Here is a 6,941-nt window from a genome sequence, read left to right as displayed (position 1 = left end):
TTTTATGTTGCAGTATTTGATGAATGATGATATTGTGCTATAATGTTTGAGATGCAGCGCTAATGTTGCCTACGCCCTTTCTTTATTTGTTTGTATGTTTGTATATATCTATGCATGTTTTGTATGTATGTGTTTGTTGGTATGTTTGTATATGGATGTATGTGTGTATGTATACATGCTTTTAAGTCTGTTTGTTATGATTTATATATGTTTTTGTATGTACTTATTTATGCAAGTTTTGTATCTGTTTGTGTGTATGCGCATTTGTTTGCGTATGAGTTTGTAAGTATGTTTTTAATGATGTAGTACATGTTTTTGTATGTATTTAGTTATGAATGTTTTAAATCTGTTTGTATGTATGTGTATGGATTTATGTATGTATGTTTGTAAGTTTGTTTGTAAATATTATGCATGTTTTGTATGTTTGTATATATATATATATATATAAATGTATTTATGTATTTATGTTTGTATGTATGTATGTGTAAATTTTTGTAAGTATGTTTGTAATTACATACGTTTTTGTATGTATTAAGTTATGTATGTTCTATATCTGTTTGTATGTATGAATGTATGCATGTTTGTAAGTTTATTTTTATATATTATGCATGTTTGTATGTATGTTTCTATGTATGTTTGTCTGCATGTTTGTATGCATGTTTGTATGTATATTTGTATGCATGTTTTGTGTGTTTTTATGTATGTCTTTATGTATTAGGTTGATGCATAAGTTTTGCAATTTTTCACAATGGGCTTTATTCAGCGACCAAGAAACCCTTGAAATTCGCTTGAAATCTTGAAATTTCAGTACAAAATTCAAAGATTTCAAGGGTTTCTTGGTCGCTGAATTAGGCCCATTAGTTATGTATCATTGAACCTATCTGGGTTATAGGGTGGGATTTAAAAAAAAAAAATTTTCTGCCATTTGTGATGCAAATCGATTCTTTACGTTTTGGTTATTTTTTAGAAAAGAAAAATGATACAGCTAAAAATAGTAATTCGCTATTTTTATGCATGAGAATAATTTTTAAAGCTTTCTCAAATTAAAATATTTCTTTTTTATACATAAATTTTATATTATGGGGAACCCCTCCCCCCTCCCTTTCCTTTGCTTGTGGCGCTAATGTTGCTCTCTTTTATTTAAATTTCTTTTAACTGTATACTAATACCGTCTTACATCACGTTCTGATTTCTCATTTCAGGGACAATTCTGACCAAATATCTTCGCTGCGTCTGGACTGAAAAGTGATTCAACAAATTCGTACTCGAGGGATCTCCACACATATCCAATCCAGTAATATTCAACAAATACACTTGGATAGTAACTAACTATTGTAACTTTAACTTAACGTAACTTACACATAACTTATTGTAATTTATTATTATTATTATTATTATTTAGTAGGGGAGAGCGGGGCTAATAAAGTCACTTAAGGGTTTGGAAAAGGCTTAAAATATCATATTTCCTATCTAGATAGAACAAAATGATCTTAGAAAGAGTTGTAGGGCAAGAAATATCCTAAAGAATTGAACTATATACATTTCGCTTTATCTGTTTGGGAAATATGATATTTTGAGCTTTTTCTAAACCCTTAAGTGACTTTTTTAACCCCGCTCTCCCCTAGGCTTTTTTTTTTTAATATCGCCCGAATTTTTAGTTCGAAGTTGTGTGTGAAATATTGTAATTTATTTAATTTTTGTAATTAAAATTCATAATTATTTGTATATGTTGGATAAATATTAAAAAAAAAAAAAGAATGGAAGCAAGTTAGTTAGCAATGCAGTAATTTTTCTGACACCTCTTGTTAAAAATTCATTAAAGCCAAAAGAATCTATAGACAAAGCTTTCGCCGCCTCTATATTTACTGAACATCGAGATCAAGCCAGCATATTTTGCTCTTTTGCTCTACGTGTGGTTTCTGTCCGCACTGAGCTGGCCTTGGGACACCTCCGTTATTATTTTAGAGATGTACCGCCCCAGTCAAACTCCCCACCTGGCAGTGTCCCTGACTTGGATCGTGTCTTAACTCCTTTTATAGCATCTCAACGTGCCAACGGTTCCTAGTAAATATGGTATGAATGAAAATGTATTCTCCATTCAATCGGGTAAGTAGGAAAAGGATAAAAGTAGTGGTATTTCATTGTTGATAAACATTGCTGAATGTGTTCCACTTATGCTACACCTCTTATGTCTTCGTTACTGGCAGAGTAGAGTCAAGCTCAACAGGGTCTTCTTTCCCCGCTAATGATTCCAAGCCCGTTCCCTTGGCTGTGGTTTCGCTAGATAGTAGATAGGGACAGTAGGAATCTCGTTAATCCATTCATGCGCGTCACTAATTAGAAGAGAGTCATAGTTACTCCCGCCGTTTACCCGCGCTTTCTTGAATTTCTTCACATTGACATTCAGAGCACTGGGCAGAAATCACATTGTGTCATCACCCGTTAGAGCCACCACATTGCTTTGTTTTAATTAGACAGTCGGATTCCCCTTGTCCGTGCCAGTTCTGAATTGATTGTTTGTTGATGGTCGTTGGAAAACTGTAAAGATTGTAACAGCTTGAGAGTTCCGTATTATAGTATCGCGTAATCATATCCTTTCACTACCCGTAAAGGTAATTAGTCAGATACTTTAGCAAAACTGTTAATATACATCCCAAACAGTCCCGACACATGTAAATCTTCAGAGCCAATCCTTATCCCGAAGTTACGGATCTAATTTGCCGACTTCCCTTACCTACATTATTCTATCGAATGTAGACTCTTAATCTTGGAGACCTGCTGCGGATATTGGTACGGACTACTGAGAATGTCTACGTGGCCCTACCATAGATTTTCAAGGTCCGAGGAACACATACCCGACACAGCAATAAACGGCATGCTCTTCTAACTCATTTACCATATCTCTCTTCAAAAGACTTCCATGGTAATACAGTTATGAAACAGAAAAGATAACTCTTTCGGTATGCTTCGACGGCTTCTCTATGGTAGCTTCTGTTACCAGGATGAGCTTTAAACCTATTTCCGAAAAAATAGGACCCACAATAAACGTATACTCAATAGGTTACGGAATTGAAACCGTATTCCCTTTCGCTCAATATAAAGTCAACTTTGCAATGACTTTTATATATGACATAAGCTTTCGCTTGAAGCTTAGGATCGACTAACCCGTGATCAACCACTGCACTGTTCACACGGAACCCTTCTCCACTTCAGTCATCCAAGATCTCATTCGATTATTTGCTACTACCACCAAGATCTGTGCCAATGACGGCTCCATGTAGACTTACGTCTAACACTTCAACGCACATCATTGTACCCTCCTACTCATTACAATTTCACATTACATATATCAAAGAAATGATGTGTAACAAATATTGTAACGGCAGTGTATAGGCAGACGACTTGAGCGCCATCCATTTTAAGGGCTAGTTGTTTCGGCAGGTGAGTTGTTACACACTCCTTAGCGGTTTACAACTTCCATGTCCACCGTCCTGCTGTCTTAAACAACCAACACCTTTTATGGTACAGTGGGACCCCAGTACAACGACCACTTGGTTGAGCTACTCTCGCGCATTGAAAATAATGAGTGTGAAGAGTACATCCGAGTGGTCGTTGTACTGGGGTCCCACTGTATCTGATATGAGTCGTATTAACATTTTGGCGCCGTAACACTGCGTTTGGTTCATCCCACAGCGCCAGTTCTGCTTACCAAAAGTGGCCCACTAAGTACAACTTTTATCTAAACCTCGAAAGACTTCAATCAAGAAAGTCAAGGTCTTACCCATTTAAAGTTTGAGTCGTTTCGTCCCGTAGTCTTGGAGACCTGCTGCTGATATCGGAAAGAATTACTGAGAATGTCTTACCACAGATTTTTAAGGTAAGTGGAACACATGCCTGACGCAACAATAAACGCCTGCTCTTCTAACTCATCTACCATATCTCTCTTCGATAGCTAAATTTTTACTGCACGCTAGCAATTCGTATTGGCTTATCTACACTGAATTGGATCATGATCGGTACGGCCGTTACAAAAAGATTTGGTTTAAAAAATTATCACTTCGAGGATAATTGACCACCAGATGGGAGTCATAGTGACTCCGACGTCACTCGATGTGAAAAATGCCGCGAAAAAAGGGTCAACTTTGCAATGAAATTATGAGGGTAATTTTGGGGGGATTTGGAAAAATAATGGCACTTTTCACATCTACATTTTCTCAGCTTTCACGTAGTGGTACCCACGTGAAAATTCATGCAGGCATTCACGCACACGGCGCGTGAAAAGAAAGCATTGAATTTCCACACACATACACACACACACCAATGGTGTGTGGTGACGTAGAGTGCCGCGTGAGGCGCCATGGAAGGGAGAAAAAAAAGAATTTGTACAACATGCTTTTGGTACAACTTTGCAATGGAATTTTGGGGATAATTTTGGGGATATTTAAATAAATAAAGGCACTTTGGACATCTACATTTTCCCCCCTTTCCACTCGTGAAATTTTTTTTTTAATTTTATTAAATACTTTGCGAGAGGCAAGCATTAAAAGAATTTTTTCATAGGCGAAAAAAGAGTAAATGAAAAAGAAATCAATATTTTCATTACTTTTTGTAGGGGAATTTGAAAAAATAAAAAAAGCATTAAAATCGAAATTTTCTCACCTTTCACGTGGTGGTACCCACGTGAAAATCCATGCAGGCATTCACGCACACGGAGCGTTTTCCAATAATTTGCGCATTTTCCAATAATTTGCCCGTTGGACTCGGCATTTGGCTACCAGAAGCCAGTCATAGTATACTCCGACGTCACTCGATGTGAAAAATGCCGCGAAAAAAGGGTCAACTTTGCAATGAAATTATGAGGGTAATTTTGGGGGGATTTGGAAAAATAATGGCACTTTTCACATCTACATTTTCTCAGCTTTCACGTGGTGGTACCCACGTGAAAATTCATGCAGGCATTCACGCACACGGCGCGTGAAAAGAAAGCATTGAATTTCCACACACATACACACACACACCAATGGTGTGTGGTGACGTAGAGTGCCGCGTGAGGCGCCATGGAAGGGAGAAAAAAAAGAATTTGTACAACATGCTTTTGGTACAACTTTGCAATGGAATTTTGGGGATAATTTTGGGGATATTTAAATAAATAAAGGCACTTTGGACATCTACATTTTCCCCCCTTTCCACTCGTGAAATTTTTTTTTTAATTTTATTAAATACTTTGCGAGAGGCAAGCATTAAAAGAATTTTTTCATAGGCGAAAAAAGAGTAAATGAAAAAGAAATCAATATTTTCATTACTTTTTGTAGGGGAATTTGAAAAAATAAAAAAAGCATTAAAATCGAAATTTTCTCACCTTTCACGTGGTGGTACCCACGTGAAAATCCATGCAGGCATTCACGCACACGGAGCGTTTTCCAATAATTTGCGCATTTTCCAATAATTTGCCCGTTGGACTCGGCATTTGGCTACCAGAAGCCAGTCATAGTATACTCCCGCCGTTTACCCGCGCTTTCTTGAATTTCTTCACATTGACATTCAGAGCACTGGGCAGAAATCACATTGTGTCATCACCCGTTAGAGCCATCACAATGCTTTGTTTTAATTAGACAGTCGGATTCCCCTTGTCCGTGCCAGTTCTGAATTGATTGTTTGTTGATGGTCGTTGAAAACTGCATACGAGAATATAAAACGTGAATCCTATATTCCCATGTTATGTATACAGCATAGCTTGAGAGTTCCGTATTACAGTATCGCGTAATCATATCCTTTCACTACCCGTAAAGATAATTAATCAGATACTTTAGCAATACTTTTATTATACATCCCAAACAAGCCCGACACATCTCAATCTTCAGAGCCAATCCTTATCCCGAAGTTACGGATCTAATTTGCCGACTTCCCTTACCTACATTATTCTATCGACTAGAGACTCTTAATCTTGGAGACCTGCTGCGGATATTGGTACGGACTACTGAGAATGTCTACGTGGCCCTACCATAGATTTTCAAGGTCCGAGGAACACATACCCGACACAGCAATAAACGCCATGCTCTTCTAACTCATTTACCATATCTCTCTTCAAAAGACTTCCATGGTAATACAGTTATGAAACAGAAAAGATAACTCTTTCGGTATGCTTCGACGGCTTCTCTATGGTAGCTTCTGTTACCAGGATGAGCTTTAAACCTATTTCCGAAAAAATAGGACCCACAATAAACGTATACTCAATAGGTTACGGAATTGGAACCGTATTCCCTTTCGCTCAATATAAAGTCAACTTTTATGACTTTTATATATGACATAAGCTTTCGCTTGGAGCTTAGGACCGACTAACCCGTGATCAACCACTGTTCACACGGAACCCTTCTCCACTTCAGTCATCCAAGATCTCATTCGATTATTTGCTACTACCACCAAGATCTGTGCCAATGACGGCTCCATGTAGACTTACGTCTAACACTTCAACGCACATCATTGTACCCTCCTACTCATTACAATTTCACATTACACACAATAAATTGTGTGTAACAAATATTGTAACGGCAGTGTATAGGCAGACGACTTAAGCGCCATCCATTTTAAGGGCTAGTTGTTTCGGCAGGTGAGTTGTTACACACTCCTTAGCGGTTTACAACTTCCATGTCCACCGTCCTGCTGTCTTAAACAACCAACACCTTTTATGGTATCTGATATGAGTCGTATTAACATTTTGGCGCCGTAACACTGCGTTTGGTTCATCCCACAGCGCCAGTTCTGCTTACCAAAAGTGGCCCACTAAGTACAACTTTTATCTAAACCTCGAAAGACTTCAATCAAGAAAGTCGAGGTCTTACCCATTTAAAGTTTGAGAATAGGTTGAGGTCGTTTCGTCCCCAATAAGCCTCTAATCATTCGCTTTACCGGATAAGATTATTTTATATGACTGTGTACCAGCT

Source organism: Lutzomyia longipalpis, chromosome 2 (assembly GCF_024334085.1).
Source record: "Lutzomyia longipalpis isolate SR_M1_2022 chromosome 2, ASM2433408v1".
Lineage (NCBI taxonomy): Eukaryota > Metazoa > Arthropoda > Insecta > Diptera > Psychodidae > Lutzomyia > Lutzomyia longipalpis.
The sequence above is the reverse complement of the archived record's forward strand: the minus strand, read 5'-3'. Positions refer to the sequence as shown.